The following is a 22,295-nucleotide window of genomic DNA, read 5'->3' as shown; positions in this document are numbered from 1 at the left end:
GGAGGTGTCCGTGGAGGACCATCCACAGACACGTGCGTGAGGTCTGAGGTCAGGGGGCCGTCTGCAATGTGGGGGGGAGGCAGAAGAGGGAGGGATAAGGGAAGGGAGCGGACCAATCATGTCTGGAAGGACCCAGGAGCCGGCATCTGAAGCCTTGAAGATTTTTAAGCAGGAAAGCACACGGTGGCGTTTGTGTAGAAGCCCCCTGAGGGACAGCTGGCCGCAGGGAGGCGCAGGAGCAGCCCGTCAGCTGGTTAACGTTGCGAACCAGCCTGGGCAGTGAGGAGCGGCTGCCACTGGTCATCACGCTGGGACCACGGACGGCACCTTATACTGGAGGCGGCCCTGGTCACCGGAACCAGCTGGATGGTCCTCAGGCCCAGCTTTTAATTTTTTTAATGTTTTAAAAATTGTGGTAAAATACGTGGAACATCAAACTGACCACCTTGGCCATTCCCAAGGGCCCAGCTCAGCGGCATTAGCACATTCACACTGTTCTGTGGCCGCCACCACCGTCCGCTCCAGAACTTTCCATTTCCGCGAACTGGAACTCTGCCCCGTCGAACACTAATCTCCCGTCCCCTCGCGCGGCCCCCAGCTCCCCCGTGAGCCTTCTGTCTCCGTGGGACTGACTCCCGCGGGGACCACATACTTTAACATCAGAAAATCAGAGTGAAGGTAGACATGCAGAACAGACATTTCTCTCTATTTTAATGACTTCACTTTTTTAGCCACGCCTGCCCCCACATCCTAGAATCTGGAGGAGGGGGGTGGGGCACAGTTAGAGCAAAGCTGCTGGGGTGGTCCAGCACCCCTCTGACAGGGTGTCCCCTTTCTTTACACCCAGCGACACCCCTGCTGGGACGCAAGCCTGCTCCCAGCCGAGAGGGTGATCCCGCAGGGTCACCGCACAGGGGACGTTTGAGGGAGAAGGCAAGGTGAGGTGATGAGGGGGGCACCGCCTCCGTCACCCAGACCCCAGACCAGCCGGGGGCCCCTGTGGGCGCGGCGACCCCTCTCAGGAAGCCCAGACCCGCTCCTGCCCCAGGAGGTGGCTTCTCCACCAATGCCCATGGTGGACACGGGGTCCCGGGCCCGCTGCCCGCCCTGGGCCCCTCAGGGGGAGTGTCCGGGCGCCGCGGGACACGCCTCCCGGTCTGAGCACACGCTGGCGTCCGTCGGCAGGGAGCCCAGGGCCGGGCTCAGGTTGCCGAGGCCCAGAGCGGCTGCACAGGCCCGGCCCGCCCTCGGCCCGCCGCCCTGTAACCTCTTCTTGTTTTCTCTCCACACAGGATTCCGTTGGTGAACCTGTACAAAATTAAATTAAATTATAAAAACCTAAAACTAAACTCTCTAAGGGGGAGGGTCCCCGCACCTACCACGTCTGTTTGCCGGCGGGGAACTCGGAGCAGGACGCTATAGGCCAAATATATTTTTATAAAGATGCTCGCGCCTATGGGGCCTGCCTCCCCCGTGCGCTCGGGAGGACGGCGACGAGGGACGCAAGCCAGGACCTGGAGACAGCGAGGGACGCGGACGCCGCGGCAGGGACAGCAAGCGCCCGAGGGAAGCCTGGGATTTGTACCACGATTCTGAACCTGTGCCAATAATACCACATGTGCCATGTACGGACCCGGAAGATTTGGTGACATGCCAAAGCCGAGAGAGCCACACGTAGACGTCTCCCAGAAAACAGGGGTGGGAGTCTCTTCCGGTAGAGTTGCTATTTCTGGTTAATCTCTATGTATATAAATATATAAAGACACCCAGACACACAGACACACACACTTTTTTGTACTGTAGCAATTTTTGAATATCTTCAATGTTCCTTTTTAAAAAAAAATGTGTTCTCGGTGACAAACCTGATTTATTTAACATGCTTAGTACGAACGGAATCAACTGGTGTTTTCTACTTTGCAGACTCCACGCACGCACCACACACAGGCTCACACACGCGCACACACTCACACACACAGACGTATACGCGCATATATATATGCATATACTGGAAATGCCGTCCCGCGAGTTGAGCATATTCCTTCTGGTGACCTGGTATCTCATCACCGTCCATCCTGGGGGACAGCCCACCCACACAGACCCGCAAGCGATGCGTCCCGTGTCTGCTAGACACTTGGTGGTGGCCCCAGATGCGCGATTTATTACCTTGGGCCGTAACGAAGAATGCCATGGTTTTATATACATACATACATACATACATATATATATATATATATACACACACACACACATATATATATACACACACACACATAAATACTATCTTTTTCTGGATCGGTTGTTTGAAGATGCTACCTAAGAGCCACGTGCGCATTCATGTAGCCGGCTGCTCACACACGGGCCTGAGCGTCAGAGCGGGTGGGTGGTGGATTCTTGGCCATCTTTGTGTTATATAAGCGTAGATTGAATTAAAGACATTTTCCAGTTCCAAAAATTAAAGCAATGTATCCTTACCCTGTGTGTGCGTCTGTGAGAGCCGAGCTCGGAAACCGACGAGGGCCCTGGTCTGCCCGAAGGCGAGGACAACGTCCCTGCGCGCGGGGCCCCGGCTGCTCCCACGGGAGCCCGGCCCTGGCGTGTCCTGCGTTCCTGCCCCACCCGTTCTTGGGCAGAGGTTGCCTGCTTGTTCTGGAGCCCACAGGTGCCTGCGAATCTCGGGGAGCCAGAAGCAAGCACACTGTCTCTTGTGGGTCCCCGCCGGCCGACATTGGGGTGTCGCCATCCACAATTCCCCTGGGGAGCTTCCCCGTGGAAACAGCACTGTGCGCTGGGGCCTCCTTCCCAAAAATCCCAACCACACACGGTCCCTTTGAAACATGGCCCTGTCCCGGGGGGTGACGTGCCCGCGAGCCCCACCTCATGAAGGCACCTGGCCCACCCTGCTGCCGGGGTGGGGGGCGCTGTGTGAGAGGGGAGCCCCCGGCGGGCCTCACGCCTTAGAGGACATGCCTGCCTCACAGGCCCCAGAGCCCCCGTGGCGGCTGGTCCCCTGTAGACGGCCCTCCTGCCGCTTAGAGCTCACCAGTAGGGCCCTCGCAGCAAGCCTGTTCAAAGGTTAAAGGTCAAGCAGACAGCTAACCCCACACCCACTTCTCGGCTGGGCTGGCCACGTCCTGCTCTTCCCACCGGTTCAGTCGGCTCAGTCTCTCTCTGAAACAGCCCGGAATGTGCTAGAAAAGTTTGCATTCGCACCTCTTGAAATAAGGGAGGGTAGGCGGTGCCAGCGGCAGGAGCAAACCAGCTTGTGCGGCGCCGCAGTGTCGCGCTCGGTCCCGGTGGCATCGCTCGTGAAGCTGGGCCGTCGGGGGTGTTTTGTTTGTTTTGTTTTGTTGTTTTGCTTTTGTTTTGCCGTTATCCCCAAAGCTTTAGCACAAGTGGAGACAACACAAGCATCCACGGCTGACTGATGGCCTGCAGGCTCCTGGGACCCCGGAGCGCCCTCTGTCACCCACCTCTCTTTGGAAGTCGGCACCACGCCTTTCTGGCCCAGGTGGGCCCCGCTTGGCAAGAGCGCAAGGCGAGGCCCAGCAGCGTCCCCAGGGCTGTGGAACCTGCCGCTCTGCTCTTTGGCACTGAGCTGCAGGGAGCCCCGCCGGGAAGGAGGTGGCAACTTGTGGACACTTGTCCCCCAACAGCGGGAACCCAGGAATCCGAAGGGGCCACCAGTCAGTGTCTACCACCTTACCTCTGACACCAGGCCACGGGCTGCTCGGATGCCTGAACTCCCTGGAGTGCGCTCGGATGCCGAGCCGCGGAAGGACGCCAGAGATAACAGCCCGCCCCGCCCCCCCCAGCCCCTTGGCACGCCCAGGGCAGGCCCTGAGACACAGACACGCGTGCATACCCCCAGCGGACACGCCACGCCAGCACACTCCCCGCCGGGAAGCCTGGCTCTGTGCTGACAACTGTCAAACCAGCCCGTGGGGGGGAGGCCGCCGTTTCACGGTGATGGAGGCCATGCGTGTAGAAAGGGTTATTTTTTTAATGGTTCCCTGGAGACATCACCTTTGCGCCAGGAGAGAGTAAGTGAAAGGGGAAGGCGTATACACTCGGTCCCCGCCCGCAGTGACGTCTGTAAAACGAGAGCTCGGGAAGCCCAGCCCAGGCCCTGGACACGGGCCCGAATCTGTGTGGCATCCAAAGAGCGTGGCCAGGTGCCTCCTCGGCTGCGGGCACTGCCCCGGGCTCTCAGGTTGTCTCTGCCCGGCTTTCCGGACCTGAGTCTGAGAGCAACTCTCGTGCTCCCGCCTCCGCGTCCAGGGCCAGCCCTTGCGCTCACTTCAGCTTTTTTCTTCCCCTCAAGAAAGGCCCTCGAAGGAAGAGCAGCAGTTTGGGTAAAATCCCCACATTTCTGTCCCGCTCCATCCCCTCCCAGCAGCGAAGGGAGCTCCACCCTCTGGGGCCAGGGCGGCGGGCACTGTCCCCTGCCCACCTGGGGCGCTCGAGCTTTCTGAGCGCCTGGGCGTGGCCTTGGGGAACTCCCGGCTGTGAGGTCCAGTCCATGTCTCCGCCCAGCCCCCTCTGATCTTCATGAACTTGAGGTCTTTTTTATCTGGCTGAAATAAGGGGCGTGGCTGCTTTTGTTTACAAATCCCGAGTGCTAAGGGGGAGACACAGCTTCCCAACGCCCTCCCGCAGATCCCAGAGCATCCAGGACGAAGCCAGCCACCGGCCCACCAGCCACTCCTCCCCCGCCCCCCTGCCCAAGCGGCGTGGGGGAGGGCGGGGCCGCTGCGGGGCGGACAGCGTTGTGGCCGTTCACCTACAGTGTCCTTCTAGCGAGGAAAGGAGAGGCCGCCTAGGAAGCTGTATTTCCCCCCACCTGCCCCTGGGCCTTCCCAATCCGAAGTTTTGCCGGGGGCGGGGGCAGACAGACCTCTAGGCCCTTCAAGGAGCACTTTCCGCCTGGACACTTGGACCCCGCCCGGCCTGCCAGCTGTCTGGATTCGGCCTGCGAGAAGGAGGACGCAGCAGTCACAACTCAGCGACCTCAGGGTCTCTGGGCCCCGGCAGCCCCGCCGCCCCCACGCCACAGGCCCACGCGCGGCGAGCCCTCCTCCCAGGCTGGTCTCCGGGGCTTCGGGGCCTGGATGCTCTCCCACGGGGCCGCTCTGTGAAATGAGCACATCAGAGATCTGACCCGTTCGCCCTGTCCCGTCCGTACGTGACTCTATTGCCCAAGGACGCACTCCTTCGTTTTCCTTCTTGTCCTGCTTGGTCGGGATTCACCCGTCGCTCAGGAAGCCGGGCTGGCCCCCGCCTCCGGGAAGGCGAGGCGAGGGACCGGGGCCTAGGTGCAGGCCGGGGCCCCCGCCCTTCCACAGCCACGGCGTCGCTCCTTCGCGTCACGGCGGCCTCGCTGCAGACCCACACATCGTCCGTATTTCCGCACGGTCACCCTTTCGTGTGGGTCTCAGTGTCCCCGGGGCTATCTTTCCTCATCTTCCACCATCGGCCCACACGTCACAGGGGGACAAGACTCCGAGCCCCCCGCGCTCCGTGGGCATCGGGAGCCATTCTTGTTCCACCGTGTGAGTCCTGTAAGAAGACGTCCTTTGGGAGCGATTAGAAGAGTGACAACCCCGTGGCTCCCTGTCACGCGCCGGCCCTTCACCCCCCCCCCGCCCCCGCCCACTCTGCAGCCGCGCTGAATTCCCTCTGCACGCCGGCCGGCGAGCACGGCGAGGAGCAGGCGGAAGACCTGCCCCGTGGGGTTCGGCCCCTGCTCCGGGCGGGGGCGGGTGTCAACATAGTAGCGAACGCAGCAACGTCCAGAGGGCTCGCGACGGGGCGGCCACCGAGCAGGCGGCAGGGGAGAGAGCGAAAGGTGGGAGTCGCCTGGGGTTCTTGGTCCTCCGTCACCTCCTGCTGGGACAGCTTTTGTTTACCAAGGGCTGGCCCCGGGGGGTGACTGCAGCGGGGAAAGCCTTACTCCTGCCTCTTGGGTGAAGTGCGGTCCGGTGCCAGAGACGAGCTGTCCCAGCCATCGCACGCTTCCTCCTGGCTTTCCACCTAAGTCCGCCCGTCGCCCTGGCGGGGAGAGCTGCCGCGGCCATACGGCCCCTCCGCCAGCCCCGCCCCAGGCGCGGACTGCGCTGTAAGTCACCCGTTGGTCAACCAGGACTCCAGGAGGACAAAGGAATTCGAGGATGGGGTTGGGGGGGGCAGCCCTCAGCGGCCGGGGGCCCCGGGAGAGCGCTCCTTCTCGTGAGGAAGGCAGCTGCCTCTCCGAAGTTCCGCCCGACACAGTCCATGCGCTTCTTCAACAACATCTGCCTTTAAGGAAGCAGCTCTTCCAAAATGCGCTGTGATTCATGTAATTTTGGAGCGATGACTATGGTTTGTCAATTTGCTGGGCCGTATTGTTTTGGATTGTTTGTTTTCCAATGTAAATAGCACGGCCCGCATACAGGAGCCAAACTCGCCATCTGAGGCTCTTCGATTATTCTTCTCGCCTTGTTTTCCATTGTTGTGCTTCCTGCTACAGAAACGAGTGGCTGCTTCTCCTTCCCCCGCTCCGAGCCAAGACGTGCGTGGCAGTGACACTCGGCATCACTCATGGGGTTTCCAGCGAGGCCCTCAATGGATGACGCTGTGAAACAGGCCGCCAGCCCTTCCTTCCAAATGGGGCGGAGCATGGTTGTGGGTTTTGCATTTGAATGTGAGGACTGGGTGAACGGAGGCATAGGCGGAGAGTCGTTCGGTCTCCAATCTCCCCAACCATCAGCCAAAGAGGAACATTGACCGCACATGATTCCAGAGAGGTCTCAGCCAGCAAGCACACCCTGGCCAATCTCCAGGGCCCAAAGGGGTTGCCACGTGAGCAGCCAGCCCCTCGGTGGGGAATTCCACTCCATGCACAATCTCCCTTTACGCCAAAGGGCCAGTCATTGCCTTTGCCCCGCCTGAGGGGCACAGCCTGCTCCGGCCTGCTCCCGCGGGCCCCGCATCCGGCCTCACTTTGGTTCGGGGGAGGTACAACAGGGGGCTGTGGCCGGTGGGGAGGGGCGGGAGGCGAGGGCATGGCCCCGTCCTTCGGGCAGCAGAGCACGGACACGGGGCGGCAGGGGTGGCAGCGCGGGGCTTGTCGCCGTGGATGCCCAGCACCGCGCCCGCCACCGAGCCGCACTCTGCCCCGCAGACGTGCTGCCCGCGCCCGGCTGCTTGGCCAAGCGAAGAGAACCGCTAGCTCGGTTATCACGTGTCTGTGGGAACTGAAATACCAAAGCCCCACTGCCGCCCCGGGAGCTCCACCACATCCCCTGTGTGAGGCACCCAGAGCGATGGAGCGGAGGAGCCAGAGGGCAGCTTTGAATGAGTCCGCGGCTCTAAGTCGTCCATGGACCGCCCTCCGCCTGTGGGGTCTGGCGTCCCCTGGGCCGGCCCGGCCCACCTGGGACCTCCCGGTGGGAAGGCACTGAGGGCGCAGGCAGTTTAGACAGTTAGTGAGTCCTGGGGGAAGGGTCAGCCAGCGTATCGGCGGCTCTGTTATCTCTTCCGTGTGCGCTGGAATCAGAGCCTACGGGTGCCATGCATAGTATCAATTAAATGGGGTCCTGTCACAAGCTGAGAGAGTGGCTAAGACACCCCCTGGGGCTGACTCAGCCCTTGCCAGTATCTCGAATCTCACAGTAAAACACTTGCTGAGTGATGTTCAGCAGGAGTGGATGCAGAGAGGGTCAGATTGTAGGAGACTCTCCCTGGTCGAAGTTAATTAGTTTTGCCCCAGGTGGTCTCCCTCTTAAAATAGAATCCTCTAGAGTCCTGGGTTTTCATGAGTAAATCCATACCCAAATATTTGCAGCACCGAATAGCTTCATTCTGCCGCGGACAGAGCCCCAGCCGAGCACCGGGGTAGCTTGGGGAGGATTACTGATATTCGGCAGTAAACTCACCAGCGTCGGTGCTTGGCCGACCATCGGTGAGCGCCAGCCTTGCTGGATTCGGCAAGTCATTGCTGCCCGAGACGGGGAAGGACGTTGGCCGCGGGCGGAGAGGCAAGGACACAAGGAGGTCCTAAGCGCTACGTTTTGGCGCCCTCACATGCCATTATGACGTGGAGCCACCGAAAGCCTAGGATGGGGACCCCCAATAATCATTTCAAGTCATTACTCAGAAAACTGCACAGGTTAACGCCACTGCACCGACCTCCCGGGTCCCCGTCCCGTTTCCCAAGGGAACCGTCCCGTCTCTCTCTACTCTTTGATCGTCCCAAGCCGAAAGGGACACTTCCAGAGCCACCGTGATCCCCAGACCCAATTTCCGACCTTCAGGGGACAAAGTGGAGTAGGAGGGAAGGGGTCTGCTGAAATCCCCACGGGGTCGCAGCAAGCTGAGACCACTGTTCTTGACAAGGTTTCCTGTAGCCACCGCTGCCACTGGAAGGACCCCTCCCCTTCTGCCTCCAAAGTCCACGTGGGGCTGGGCACTCCACCGCTTACACATATGGATTTCTTATACCAACTTATCTGACCGCCTGCCACGCAAGGTCAAAGCAACGGGACTAGCTCTTCCGGTGGTCTCATGCATAAACGTGAACCCACGCAAAATTCTGGAGAGAGGGGGCCTCAGAGGCGCTCGCGGCCTCACGCCACTTCCGCGTATCAGCTCTAAGAGGTCCGCAGGCCAGGGGCTCCTGGAAAATGACCTGCTGGGACCCACGGACACATTCTGTCTGTCTGTGGGCTGCCGCCGGCCCTCACGTTGTGTCCTCTGAAGTCGGAGGGTAGGCGGCCCTGAGCGAAGCTGGCCGCCCACCAGCTGACCACACATTTCACCCCGAAAGATGAATCTCCAGCCCAGGAGGGCACGGGATGGCGTGGGGCTCAGCCGGCACTTCGGAGCCTCCCACCCACGCTGCGCTGCTCGGCGGGAGCACAGAATCCAGCGCCCACCAGGCCTGGCGAGAGCTTGTAACGTTTGGAAATGAAACTGGCGATTTGGGGGAAGCGAGGGGTCAGCGAGGGGCTCCAGAAAATTGTTTCCTTAAAAAGTAGTTTGTTCCCCTCTCTGGCTGGCAAGTCCTTTGGGATCACTTCCTCCTCTTCCCGCCCAGAGAAAAAAGATGGCGGCGCCGGAGCCCAGGCGCGGTTCCCCTTCCGCTAACACCCTTTAAATGGGACTCAGAACGGCGCTGCCGCCTCACGTGCACTTGAATGGCCTTGTTGCCTCGGTTTACTGACCTTTGGGTGATGTGTGAGCGGGAGCCTCCTTGAATGAGAGCTGGACCCAGAGGGGGCTACACTGGACATCGGAGGAAGCATAAGGCCGTGCCTTGGTTCTCTCTTTAATTTCTCATATTTTTTTAGGGAATATGTGTTTACTGGAAAATGTTTAGACAATACTAATAACCAAACAAAAAGGAAACATCAGCAACCCTTCAATTATTGTTTAATTCAGTGGAAACTGCTCATTAAATGCCGGCTTAGTGAGGACAAGTGGCAGAGGTGGCCCTGTGGTTAGCACAGTTGATAAATCTGGCTGCAATGTATGTTTTATTAAAAAAAATCCAATTAGCTTCTGAATGCATCTTTGCCAGTTCAGCTTGTCATTGACTATACTCATCATGGATCGTTAGACTGTCTCTTTGATGAAGTGGAAAAGGCAGCCGGCCATCGCAACGTGCCGCTCTGCCGTCGCCGAGCACAGCCTGTGGGGCGCATCTGGCGCTGCGCGGCCTGCACGGGACACTCAGACAACCATCCAAATCGCTGGCTGGGTTTTTCGCGTGCAGCCGCTGCCTGAGAGCCACGGACCAAGAGGTGGGAGGCCTCGCTGCCTGTCCGACATCCCTAGAACATTCGGGCCACCCCAAATTCGCCAGGTCTCATGCCGTGAGTGGGGGCGCCCACTTCTCCCTGCCCCCAGCTCGCCCACGGAGGCGGAGAGCTCACGGACGGCGACCCGGAGCCGCGGGACGGGCGGGTGACAGGCCAGAGCCGCAGCGGGGTCTGTTCTCACAGCTCGTGAGTCCGATTTTACTTCTCCTCCTTTCCTCACGCGGAGCGAAACGGGGCTTATTCTGATTTCCCTAAATTATTTTCTGACACAATAAACTGTTGGCTGTTTATACGATTACACGGAGCCCTTGCTATTTTTCAAGTCTCTCTTTTGGAGGGTTGGACGTGAATCTGCCCCGCAGCTGCCCTTACAGACGTATTTATAGATCGCCTCCTCCAAGAGCCCACCCACTGCGCTTCCTTGTTGCGTGTCCCTACACGCACGTCGCAAACAAGTTTCACAAAGGGAGGGGGCGTGGTATACGGGGTGGGGGTGGGGCTGGGTGGGATTTCTGTAGACGTGAACCTTTACTCTAGATTTTTTAAGGTTGTTTCTGTACTTCAAAAGTATGTACTTGGAAAACCTTGTACATGCAGCACCTATATGAACTTTCCTGTGCCTCTTTAGTACTCCGATGTTGCTATTAAAAAAAGCATAATATGGGGGGGCGGGGAGAAGAAAAGACTCACTGTGAGTCTGGCTGTGGCCTCCAAAGAAATTTATTTTTTAACTGCTGTTTACTCATTTTTTAAACAATGGTACCTGAGACTACCCGGAAGAATACAGGCATTTGCATTTCTGTGCCACATCCCCAGAGTCTGAGGTGTGTGTTCCGGCTCCGTGATTTCCAAGCCAAGGCTCCCCAGATACACAGCTGAGGAAACATTTCCAGGTCTCTCGGGGCTGGTCCTGAAGCTGGCTGTCACTGAGTCTGGGCTAGTTGGGAAGGGCCCACAATGTGTGCTTGAGGCCACAACTGTCTCCTCCAGCAGGCTTGGGGAGCTCCTGAGACACTTCCGTGGGCAGACGGAGGGTCTGCAGAGACCCTGCAGAGGAGCCCGCGCCCTGGGAGGGAGACGCACCCGTCGCGCATGGGTGTGTGCCTGGGCTGAGCAGGAGGGTCCACGGGGCCCCCCACGGGAGCCTGCGGGCAGGTGGAGGGACCAGAATTCACGGAGAGTAAGCACAGGCTCAGCTCAGGCTAATTCTACGTGACTGGGGACCCGGCTGCCAGCCCAGCAGCCTTAACGGGGTCCCCTCCCCAGAAAACACCCGGCCATGTCTGGAGATGTTTTCGGTTGTCACACTGGGGAGCAGGCGCGACTGGCTTCTGCTGGGTGGCAGGTGGGGGGCTGCAGCGCGTTTTACAATGCACGCCTGCCCAGCTGACACCCAGGGCCGCCGGCCCCCAAACGACCCCAGAGCCACCCACGGTTGGGAGGCGTGCTCTCCGCCTGGACGTGGCGCCTGACGACCTCTGTTTCCGGCGAGAGGCGGGGCGTGCGCACCGGAGGCGGCCCCCTGACGCAGCTGATGAGGCTGCCCCGCCCCTCGGCGGGAGGGCGGGCTGGGGGTTCCGCCCAGGACGGCAAGGACAGGGGGGCCGACCCCTTGCTCGGTGAGCCCTGCTCAGCCCCCCGGCAGCCCATCTGCTGGGCCCCTTTCAGCGTGGCTGCCGCATTCCCACTCGTTTGGAACTATTTGAAACACCGCTGAAGTCTTAGGCATCATTTGTCCATTTGACGGTTGGGAGAGACCAAGACACCACCAGGGCACAAGCTTGTGAAGGGCCCCGAGCCCGTGGGCGGGGCCGCGCCGGACCCCGCCCCCCGCCCAGTCCCGCCCCCTCCCCCAGCTCCACCACAGCCTTCTTCGTGGCATGGGTAACCTGCTGCTGAGTTTTCTGGCCCCTCTTTCTTGAGTGTCGCCATTGCCAAGGCCAGTCACAGCATCAGAAAGACAGGAGGGAGGAGGTCCGGGCGCCATGGTCCCAGGGATCAGTGGACACAAAACAGCTGACCCGCCTGGAGGGACCCCAACGAACGGGTGCAGTGCAGAGGCAGCGTGAGGTCCCACCCAGCTTTGCAGGGAAGGCAAAGGCATCCCAGGAGCCAGGCGTGTGGGTGAGAGAGGGCAGGGCCCGAGCCTCCCGCACAAACAGCAGTGAGCGCTTTCCCCCAATTAGCGGAGGAAGGTAGACACCTGCCCGGCCCACGCCCCCTGCGGAATCCACAGCAAACGTACCTGTGGCCTCCAGCACACAGGACCTGCGGTGATACGCGAGCGTCTGTCCCATCTCAGCTTGGAGGGGGGGACTTTGCTGTTGCTTCTCATGGACCCAGGGGTTCCCACTTGTGTCTGAGCTGAATATAACACCTGCCCTCTTTTCCTTGTTTTGTAGCTACCCCAGGAAAGAGTAGGGGCTGGGGGCGAGCGCCCCGAGGGCAGCTGTGGGTGCAGACTCTTGCCTCCTCTTTTCCTTCCCTGCCCCTGTGACTCCTTCCTTCTCTCTCACCTCTTCCCTGAAGTTCTGAGCTTCCCGCCTGGCCCGGATCCGGCACAGCCCTCCCACAGCGCCATCGCATCCCCGTTGTCGGGGCGGCATGGTTAAAGGGGAGACAGTCCACACCCAGGGCTGCACGACGCAGAAAGCTCTCCGGCCTTCGAGGCCGGGGCTCTGCAGGCTTGTGGCATCTCTGGGAGGGAGGCTCTGAGGCAGGCGGTGGGGGGAAGCCGGACCTTCGCAGCCGCGGGAGTCGGGGGCGCCCTGCCCTGGGCACACAGCGCTGCTCCAAGGGCCCCGAGGAGCTCTCTGTGGTGCTGGAGGCGCTGGGCTCCGTCTCCCAGACCCCTGGGGCTCGATAGCTCCTCTTGCTTGCGAAGAACCAGCGTCCACACACCCTGCTGACAGTTTTGGAGACTGTCACCCAGGCTGTGGTCCCTGAGACACTTCTGCACAGACAAGAGCTTCTGGAAAACTACAGGTAACGAGTTCTCGCTGATGATGCCGAGTGAGCCATGCACGCAGGCTCGATGCCCCGAGGACCACAAGCCACCGCGGGCGGGCTGGTGTCGCACGTGCCAGCGGGCTGTGTGGCGCCCTCATCACCAAAGCAGCTGAGCACGGAGGGCTCCCAGGGGCTCTGGGAACCCGTTCCCTTCATTCCAGTGAAGCCCCACGTCGAGGGGGCTCATTCTGTGACCTGGGTTCTCTTGTGTCCTCCTCACATCCACAAGGGGCCCCCACATTAGGCCAGGTCACTTTGGGTCACAGGGCTAAATAGCGATGAAGCCTGGGTTTCAGGCTGAGCTTGTCTTCCTGTGTTCCCGTGGGGAAGAGGAATGGTGCCACCCAGAAGCGGGCGGGCCCCAGACCGCCAGGCCCCCTGCGGGCTTGGACAGCGCGCACCAGGTGTGAGCAGAGGCTGGGCAGTGTGTGGCCCTCAGCCGGGCCCTCCTGTGCGACACCCCTGTGCAGAGAAACAATGAGACGCATTGAGAGGTGCTGCTCACTTTGGGACTGAACTACCGCTTAAATCCAAGTGGCCGTGGGCAGGGGGTGGAATGAGATTCGGAGGGAGCTGAATTTCACGGGGAGCCCAGGGGCCTTCCAGGGGAGCGGGGCCCTTCTAAATGACATCTGAGCTCCGCTCTGGCCTCCGGGGTTTCTCTCAGCCGAAGAGGCTCGTGTGGAGCCTTGCGAATGTTCTCTCCAAAAGCAGATAAACATCTCATTCTGGAGTCGATGACTCGGGAAATGGGCTTGGAGGGATGTGACTCTGCGGAGAGCAGGGGAGGTGACAAGGGCCTCTGCCACCTTCCACGCTGAAACCCCCTCCTGCGGCGGGCTGGAGTGGCGTGCGGCGGGCAGCGGAGCCCGGCACCCGGGGCCTTCCCTCTGCACGTCAGCAGGCACCAGACTTGTCTCTGGCGGCCGGGGGTGGGGGCTGCCTGAGCCTGTGGCCAGGGCGGGGGTGAGCCGGCGGGGACACACAGGCAAGACCGGCCTGACTCAGACCCCGGCTTCCCAGGCAGGTCCCACTGGCCCCTGACCACGTCAGGGGTGGACACAGACCGCCTTCCTGTCCCTGTCGGTTCTCTCAGGGGCTAGATGCTCCTCTTACAAATGATAACTTTCTATTTTTTTCTCCCCCAAATGTGGTCCAAGGCGGGGTGTTTGGCAGTGTTTCTGTCCTGCACCGGAGCTCATGGGCATCCACAGGCGGGGGTCTGTGCCCCCAACAAGGCTGCAGCTCCCCAGCGGCAGTCCCTTCCCACGGTGGGCGGACGCTCGCCGTGGCCCCGCCGTGGCCCCGCCGTGGCCCCGCCGGGCGCCCCGGGAGCAGCCCTGCCTCCCCGGGGGCTTCCCCACAGGACTCCCGGGGGGCGGCTGAGAGGGCTGCGCTCTGACCCAGCTCCCGTGATTACTTTGAACTTCCCTGGACATACATATTGATCGTCAGTGTAAGCGGGTGAGCCGCACACAAGGGGGGCTCAGGTCGGGCTCCAGTTCTGCAGAAATGGCAGCTCGTGGCAGGAGGGGCAGAGGCCCAGCCCCAGGCACAGCCAGTGCCCGTCAGCAGTGGCGTGAGCCAGGACCGGGGGCAGCTCCCACCTCGGCCATGCGTCCCAACCCCTGAGCCCACGACCGCCTGGGGGGCTCGCCAGGCAGCCGGCCATCTGAGCGGGACACGTCCCCGCACTGGCTGCCCGGCACACACCCCGAGTGGCAGGGCCAGGTGGGGTGAAGCTCTCCGGTGTGGCTTCAGAGAAAACTGACACCAGGACCCGGCCGAGACCCGGCAGCACCATTCTCCGCCCAGACGCGGCTCTGCCCCTCCTGCCTCCCCATCCCTCCTTCGGCCCATTTTGCATCGCTGTCCCGCGGGTCCGCCCACCTGCCGCTCACCTCTCCTCACTGCCCATCCCAAGTGTGGCCTGAAATATCTCTGCCCAGAAAGCTCCGAGGTCCCCACACCTCCCGGAGCCTTTGGATGCGTTCGTTGTCTGCGACAGCCCTGGGCGAGGGCCAGGTGTCTGTTTCTTGTGCTGCCGGGAAAGGGACACCCTTGAGCTCACTTTCTGCCTAGAAAAGAGCAGCCCTGTGAAGACGAACCACTCGGAAGGTGCGCTCACCCGTTGGAAGATAATCCTCACCCCATCAGGGCGTTCCCTTCCCACCTTCTCTCCGGTGGTGGAGCCTCAGTACGAAGTTGCCCCCAGATGATCCGAGTGGATTTGAACGAGAAATAGGCCAGTGGTTTGCTCCCAAAAGTATACTCTGGCTGTCATCCGTCCTCTGTGCCTTGAGAGGTGACCACGGTGAGCCACCACCACCCTCGGCGGATATCTTCCCTCTTGTTAAGGTGCAGGCTCTGGCCGGTGATGGGCTAAGGATCTCAGACGCGCCCTGAAGCACGCCAGTCAAGCCTCAGGGGCATCGGGGCGCCTTCGCTGCCGCCCTGGGAGAGGTGGCTGCCTCTGTGCCACCCCGGCCTGGCTGTGTCCTCAGGGCCAGGGGGTAGCGAAGGAGCGCCCGCCCGAGAGAGTCCGCACAATGTCATTTTCTGGAGATATGGGCTGGGGGTGCGGAGGTGATGGCCAAGTCAGGGCCACGCGCTTTCTGCCGCAGCCGTTCTGACGGCCTCAGAGAGCCCCGTGCGCTGGCCGGGTAAGGCGGGCAGGCCTCCCCTTTTGTTCCAACACCCGGGTCAGACAGCGCACCTGGGGCAATCACACGGAGAGTCCCCGAAGCCCGGATGTGTCCTGCGATGGGGGCCCCTCCTTGCCCTCCTTGGTCAATGAGGTCTCCCACGGGTGCCAGCCTCAGTCCCCGCCCCGCGTTTCCCCAGGGACCAACACTCCCCGCTGCAACTTATTCTTTGGGTCCCACGTTCAGCTGCTTGCCCAGCTTAAACTGTCCTTCGCCCAGGAAAAAGGTAACAGGCGCTCTAAGGCACAGCCCGGCTCTCGCCTCTCTCCTTCAGGGTGCCCTTGGGTCCAGTCCCTCGCCGCCCTGACACACGCCCCGTGATCCCGCAGCGCTGGGTCCCGCCTGCAGCACAGCCTGTCCCAGCGGGGCTGGAGGCAGAGGTAGTGGCAGCAGGTGACATCCATGAGCACTTCCCTCTGTGCACCTGGACCGCAGTCGGCTGTGACTCTGGCCTGAATGGCCAGAGCGAGGTGAGGGCCCATCTTTTTTCTCTTTTTTTAATAGGTTTATGGAGTTACAAAGTAAACGTTAGCTGTCCCTCTTAGGGCACTGATGGCTCGATTTCCACGCGCAGGTGTTTGGGGCCCAAGACGGTGGCCCGCATCTTTGAGGGCGCCGCCTTTAGAGGGGTTGCTGCGCTGCCACAGGCGGATTGTCTGTCGCTGCCCAAGAAACCCCCCAAATCGTAGTGGCTGAAAACAAAAACGCATTTCATTTTTCATTCCTAACCCTTCTCCGAGTGGACTGGGCTCAGCGGGTGGCCCTCCCTCGAGGTCGCTCACCTGGTGGCCGTCAGCGGTGGCTGGAGCCGGAGTCCTCGGGGGCTCCGTGACCCGTGGGTCCGTAGCCCGGGCCAGACAGCCGCACAGCTAAGGCTCCCCGGATTGCTGGACCATTCTCCCTCCCTCCCTCCCTCTCTCCGTGTGTCTCTCTCTGTGGTCCTCCTGCCAGCTTCAGTTTCCTCATTCAAAATGGTACTGATGATATGAACTATCTCATGGGACTGCTGTTAAATTCAAACAAGCAGGTAGACACTTGACAAATGTCAGCTGACGCAGTGACAACTGTTATCATCCTCAAGGAGACTTGGGAGCTGCAGGCAGCCCGGCTGTGTAGCGGCTCATTGGAATAGAGGGCGATGCTTGTCTACACAGACTCCCAGGGCAGGCTAAGGCCAGTGGACAGGAGTGAGGGGGGCAGAGATTGTGGTGCCATTTCTGCCAGTCAGCGTTCAGAAGTGGCGGGGGCCGCCATGACGAGGGGGAAGCTCCCCGTTGCTGTTGCTGAGTGGGCGCGGCCAGGGCGCGCCTGCCCCGAGGGGAAGGCTGGACAAAGTGACTTGGGGCACTTTTCTAACTCTGACTTCCTATTCGTTTCCTGTTCTCTTTTGTTTCCATTAAGGGACTGAGAACATACAAAATAAACATCACTCTCCTGTCTCTCTCCAGGCACCCACTGATCTCTTTAACAAATATTGGTCGAGCTTCCTCCAATGGCAGGCCCTGTGCTAAGTGCCACCCACGGGCCGTTGGCCGCAGCCGATCGATGCGTCAGGAGTGTGAGCCTCCTCTCGGATTCTGTGGAGGCGCAGATGGTACAAAACCAGGCTGCAGGAGAAGGGCCTGTGGGGAAACGGACCCAGGAAAGGCCACTGGACCTCATCCGTGGACGGGCAGGGGCGAAGCTTCCCTGAGAGGGGGACTATTTAATGTGAGAACTGAAGGAGGAGCAGAAGTTTGGGACCAAGTGTGGTGGGGGTGGGGGAGGGGGACAGCGGGGAAAGGAGAGAGGGCCAGAGTGGGGACAGCCTCTGGGAAGGCTCCGGGACGAGACAGGGCATCGTGGGGGCGGCCATAGCGCTTACGTGCCCGGCGCACAGGACGTGGAGACGACCGGCTGTGTCCGAAGAGTCCCATTGGTCAGCAGCGGTGTTCTTGGGCACACGCTGTCCCCAGCCTTCTCCACAGCCTGTCCTTAGAGAGGTGGGGCGGAGCTGGCGAGCGCTTTTCCTGGGAAGGTTGCAGGAGAAACAGGGAGGAGGGGGTAGATTTAAAAGATCTTTGAGTAATAACTGGCATGCCTTGAAATTGGAATTGATTTTTTAAAAGGAGATGGATGATTACGTTAATGTTTAAAGATTACCAAGATTTTGAGCTTTGCAGACAGCAGGGAAATGGAAGGAACAGCTGATGAGAAGGGAGAGATAAGGAATTTACTCTGGAACACGATGACTCAGAGATAAAATAGCAGGGCAAGAAGCACCTTCAGGGTAATTAGAGGGGAGAGGCCAGCACTGAGGGAAAGGTTGGGCTGGGCTTCCTGGCTCAAAAGTCAACATAAAGATAAAGATCTGCTTCCACAAACATGAAGTAAACAGTCCCAGACCTATACTCCCCTCCTAAGCAACCAGGAAACCACACAGAACACATGAAACACTGGCGAGTCGCCAGGTGGAGCTGTGCCGGGTGAGAGAAGGAACAAACCGAGTGACTGCTTGGTTCTCGGCCGCGCTCCGCCCCGTGTACGTGGCATCGGGTGGGGAGACCAGAGAAGACGGCAGCAGTCTCCTGGGGGTGGAGCGAGAGACAGGAGCTTGGGAATGCGGGTGGCAACTGGTAGGGGCCCAGCGCCGGAGAAGAGAGAGTCAGGCAGGAAGGAAAGCTCTGGAAATCGGCACGGAGGACTCAGGAGTCCGCTGCCAAACTCTAAGCCGCCTAAGGTGACACTCCACAGGCTGCGCAAAGAACTAGTGAGGAGCTGTGAGGAGAGCAGCGCCTGAAGTCTGCGCGGGGGTCCTGGAACCCTGAGCCCTTCTCGGGCAGAGTGGGGGGTGCAGCGGGGCCCCCGAGACACCCAGCCCAAGCCCCTGGGGTTAGGCCGCACAAGTCGCGCTCACTTGCCATGGAGGAAAGGCTGCTCTAGACCTGTCCTGTTACAGTGATTTCAGAAGGTTCAAATGGAGCACATTGATTCACAAAGAACTGCGGCAGAACAAGACTCAATGCATCCTGAAGGATAACGAAAAGTGGACACTCAACAATGTAATATCCAAAATGTCTGGCATCCAATAAGCAATTACTAGGCATGCGAAGACACAGGATAACATGACCAATTACATGGAGAAAACACTGAATAGAAACAGACAAGAAATCACAGAGCGGGTGGCACTGGCAGCCAAGAGCTTGAAAACAGTAATTACAAATATCCTCTAGGGCAAGAAAGGGAAACCCAAAATTAATGAGGGGAATAAATGATATATATAAACATGGCAAATGGAACTTCTGAAGTTGAAAAATAAAATGTCCCAAATAAAAAAATTCTCCTGGTTCAGCTTAACATCAGATTAAATGCTTAAGAAGAAAGAATAAGTGAACTTGAAGATATAGAAGCAGAAATTATCCAATTCGAACATTTTAAAAATGCTGAACAAAAATAAACAGAGTTTTAGTGACGTGTAGGACAAAAACCAAGGAGGGTAACATGTATAATTGGAGTCCCAGGAGAAGATGAAAGGGTTCAGAAAAATGTTTGAAAAAAGAATGACTGGAATTTTCCCAGTTTAATGAAACTATAACCAACAGATACAACAAGCCAAATAGACTCTTAAAAGGTAAACAAAGAAAATCACACTGAGGCACATTGTCACCGCATTCCTAAAAACCAGTGATAAAGAAGAATCTTAAAAATATTCATAATAAAGAGAAGACCCTTTCAGGGGAACAAAGGTAAGACTTACTACAGATGTCTCATCAAAAAGGGCAATGCAACACAGAAGCTAGTAAAATGACATCTCTGAAAAGGGAAATGAAAGGTTTTGAAGGTAACCCCAGCTGAGGGAATTTGTGGCTAGCCAACTTGTGCTAAGAAATGGTTGTGTTTTTCTGGCTGAAAAACAATAATAATGAAGGTAATTTGGGTCTACACAAAGCAATGGACACCAGACATAGTAATTATGTGGTTAAATTAAAAAGAAGCTCTTTTTATCTTGATTTTCAGTAAGACAACTTACTGTTTAAAGAAAAAAAATACCTATTCTGTTATGGGGAGTTGAAGCAAATACAGAAGTGCAGTGTGTGACAATGTTGGGACACAGGAAGGGGAGGGGGAGGGGCCTGTCATTGCACGGTCACTGCGTCTGATGCATGACATGGCATGAGGTTACGTCAGGTTAGACTTTGGTCAAAATGCGTATGAGAAACCCTCTATAAGTCACTGAAAATCAAGACCAAGGGACCTAGCCAGAGATGGAGATAAAAGGAAAGAGTAAAAAAAATGTCCCCATCTAAAGTAAAGCAGGAGAAACAGAGAAAGAAGAGAAAAAGAATGTGACACAAATAGAAAGATATCAGGCTTACTCTTAATCATATTGATAATTATAGTAAGTGTAAATAGTCCAAAAAAAGTCCAAAGACATCAGAGGCCGTGAGACTGGAAGACAACGAAGCCAGCAGCCTCCTGGTCCACACTGCGCAACCGGCCCCCTGGGGCAGTGGATGCCCGTGTCTGCGCCTGTCGCTGGGAGTATGGTCTCAATACTCCCAGTCGGACCAGTTTCAAGCTACAACGTGGTGTCCATCAGCTTGCGAAATTTCTGGCAAGCTGAGTTAACTCTTGAGAGCCAGTGTGATCCGGCTGTAGCACATCTCTGAGAGAAAACCCACACGTGTACCGACGGGAAGAAACACTGTAGAGATGAGGCGCTGATAGGTTAAAAGTAAAAAAAGAAAAGGAAAACCACATCGTGCTAAAAATAATGGTAAGAGCTTGAAGGTCTACGTTAATTTCTGACACAGTAGATTTTAGGACAAGAAATATTAGCAGGAACAAACAAGAGAATATTTATGAATGGTGATATCTATGAAGCATATTTATCCAGAACATGTAGTGAATCTAAATATGGAAGTAACTCATAAGAGACCTTCAAACACACTAAGCAAACGCCGACAGGCTGAAGGGTGCAGGCGTCTCCCCGGTTACAGCGTCGGTGCCTCTCCGAGCGCCGATCAGTCATTTAGGTCGGGCACCAGGCCCAGGCACTGGACTTGAACGATGCTGTCGGTCACTTTAATCACTTGACGTTTACAGACAATTATTTCACAAGACATGCTTAATAATCAGCATTTTTCACAAGTATATGCTTAATATTCACCAATTTAATCCATATGCTGGGCCATATAAGAAGTTTCAATCAATTTAAAATATTGAAATCTATGCAGCAGTTGCTCTGATCAAAAAAATTTTATTAAAAGTACAAAACACTATCTGAATTATCACCAAACCATTAGAACTTAAGTAACATTCTTCTTTAAAAAGGAAGTTAAAAGAGACATCAGGAAATATTTTATGCCAAATATAATAAAAATATAAAGAAGAAATAACAGAAAATTAGAATATTTGGAACTGAATGATAATGAAAATAGGACATAAAATTTGAGTGGTGTTGCTAAAACAGCGCTTAGAGGAGATTTATGTCATTGAATGTTAATATGAGAAGAAAAATGAAGTTGTAAGACCAGTGATCTAATTATCCCTCATTAAGAATCTAAGAAAAAAAGAGAAAATTAACAAATTAAACCAAAAGTAAGAACGAGGAAATAAAAATGAAGATGGAACTAGAATATTAACAAACACTAGAAAAAGTCAATGAAATGAAAAACTGGTGTTTTGAAAACACCCTTAAAAATCATAAGCTCCAGCTAGACCAAAAAACAAAGCAGAACAATGCAGAGAAGCCATCAAACCAGAATAAAAATGAAAGCAGTGCCTGGATCCTTCAGAGAATAAAGGGCAGTAAGAGAACAGTAGGAACAACTTTATGTGAACAAGCTCCACAATTTAGGTAAAGTGAGCACATCGCTTAAAAGAGACCAGCTACGAAAACCGATAGAAGAAGAAGAAGCCGTGATCGCTCTCCTCCTGTTAGGGTGGTGGAACGCACCCCGAACACGCTCTACGGCGCGACTTCAGGGCTCTGTGGTCTCGTGCGGGAGGCGAACAGCGCAGCGGTAGCAGCGGTCCTACCAGGTCTCTCTTGCAAGCTGGAAGAGTAAGTACTTCCCAGCTCGTCTGCGAGTTGAGAACCAAAGAAAGAAGATATCCAAAACAAAAACAAAAACACAAACACAAACACAAATAAATAAATAAAACAAAGCCACACACACAACCAAAAATACAATAGACCAATATCCCTCATTAACACAGAATTTAAAATCCTTAATGTAATTTCACCAAATAAAACCCAGGTACACATAAAATAAGGCAGATACCAGCTGGAATGTCAAGCAGTTTAATGTTAAAGGGAGAAACGTGATCACTTCATGGGATTACGGGAAGCATTTGACGCACTGTTAAAAACTCTTAGCAAAGTAGAAATAGTCCTCGCCGATGAAGGGCATCCAAACACAAAAACCCACAAAACCAACACCAAAGCCAAATGTATTGCCAAAAGCCCGCGGAGGGGGCGGAGGCGGGAGCCCAGACAGTGGCAGGCACGCGGCTGGGGCGCCTGTCCTCCGCGTTCCTATTTCCTGTTCCCCTGAGGCCCGGGCCGTGCAGCGACACGAAGAATGAGATAAAAAGCGCAGAGATCGGAGGGAAAGCAGTAAATCCGCCCTATTCACAGATGACGTGATTATGTATGTAAAAAATCGTAAAGAATCTCCCAAAGCATCACTAAATTTATCAAGCTCTCCAAATACAAAACCAAGGTACAAAAATCAAGTTTATTACTGTATTATAGCAGTAAAGAAATGGAAATTTAAAATTTCCAAATAACATCACTTAG

At 56.8% G+C, this 22,295-nt stretch overlaps 1 protein-coding gene across 1 annotated transcript in view; it reads left to right on the top strand.

Moving 5' to 3' along the window:
• The window catches only part of AJAP1 (adherens junctions associated protein 1), an 82,244-nt gene extending 80,512 nt beyond the window's left edge, over positions 1 to 1,732 (top strand). Inside the window, exon 6 of the mRNA XM_054583346.1 lies at positions 1,293 to 1,732. The gene's annotated coding sequence lies outside the window, so the exon portion shown is untranslated. The remainder of the gene's footprint in view (positions 1 to 1,292) is intronic.
• The last annotated feature ends 20,563 nt before the right edge of the window (positions 1,733 to 22,295 follow it).

The sequence above is a fragment of the Pteronotus mesoamericanus genome, unplaced genomic scaffold, assembly GCF_021234165.1.
Source record: "Pteronotus mesoamericanus isolate MK-2021 breed Mesoamerican mustached bat unplaced genomic scaffold, CSHL_Meso_final contig_1193, whole genome shotgun sequence".
NCBI classification, from domain to species: domain Eukaryota; kingdom Metazoa; phylum Chordata; class Mammalia; order Chiroptera; family Mormoopidae; genus Pteronotus; species Pteronotus mesoamericanus.
Note: the sequence above shows the minus strand (reverse complement) of the source record. Positions and strands in the feature narration are given on the sequence as shown.